This window comes from Zea mays, chromosome 8, assembly GCF_902167145.1.
Source record: "Zea mays cultivar B73 chromosome 8, Zm-B73-REFERENCE-NAM-5.0, whole genome shotgun sequence".
Classification (NCBI taxonomy): Eukaryota; Viridiplantae; Streptophyta; class Magnoliopsida; order Poales; family Poaceae; genus Zea; species Zea mays.
In genome coordinates this window covers 35,985,514-35,986,768 of record NC_050103.1, presented here as the reverse complement: position 1 = coordinate 35,986,768, position 1,255 = coordinate 35,985,514, and positions in this window count along the sequence as shown.

Genomic DNA, 1,255 nt, shown 5'->3' with positions numbered 1-1,255 from the left:
TAAAATTTCTTAATAGAGTTCATGTCAAAACAGTGACTCTAAGTGTTAGAGAATAATATTACAAAATTTTAGAAACTGGAATGGCTCAATTTGGACTAAAAATGGATTTTCTATGATTTATACAAGTTCTAGGGTTTATTTTCATATTAAAAATCCAATTTCTAATTCATTTAATCGATTTAAAATAGTTCTGGATCGGGCCTCATTTACTGGTAAGTTCAGGGGCTCCGGTGTAAGTTTTCTAAGACACAGAGCACAGTACGCGCGGATGGCGGGTTGTTTTCTGATAAACGCAGGGGCTCTTTAGCAATACTGACCCGCGAAGGGGGTATGGATGTTTTCTGGCCATCCGATCGGAAATCAGGGGCCCGAATTAGATCTCCACGCCCGCGAACCGGTACGCCGCACTGACCATCGGATCAAGATCCTATGGCGTGGATTTTACAGATGATAGTCGCCTAGAGGGGGGGTGAATAGGGCGAAACTGAATTTTACAAATATAAACACAACTACAAGCCGGGTTAGCGTTAGAAATATAAATGAGTCCGAGAGAGAGGGCGCAAAACAAATCCCAAGCGAATGAGCAAGAGAGACACGGAGATTTGTTTTACCGAGGTTCGGTTCTTGCAAACCTACTCCCCGTTGAGGAGGCCACAAAGGCCGGGTCTCTTTCAACCCTTCCCTCTCTCAAACGGTCCCTCGGACCGAGTGAGCTTCTCTTCTCTAATCAAAGCCGGGAACAAAACTTCCCCGCAAGGGCCACCACACAATTGGTGCCTCTTGCCTTGATTACAATGGAGTTATAGTCTTAAGAACAAGTGAGAAAGAAAAGAAGCAATCCAAGCGCAAGAGCTCAAATGAACACGGCAAATCACTCTCTCTAGTCACTAGGGTTTTGTGTGGAATTGGAGAGGATTTGATCTCTTTGAATGTGTCTAGAATTGAATGCCTAGAGCTCTTGTAGTAGTTGAGAAGTGGAAAACTTGGATGCAATGAATGGTGGGGTGGTTGGGGTATTTATAGCCCCAACCACCAAACTTGACCGTTGGCTGGAGGCGTCTGCTCGATGGCGCACCGGACAGTCCGGTGCACACCGGACAGTCCGGTGCCCCTGCCACGTCATCACTGCCGTTGGATTCTAGCCGTTGGAGCTTCTGACTTGTGGGCCCTCCTGAGTGTCCGGTGCACACCGGACATGTACTGTTTGATGTCCGGTGCACCGGCATGGGCGTGCCTGACGTCTGCGCGCGCTGCG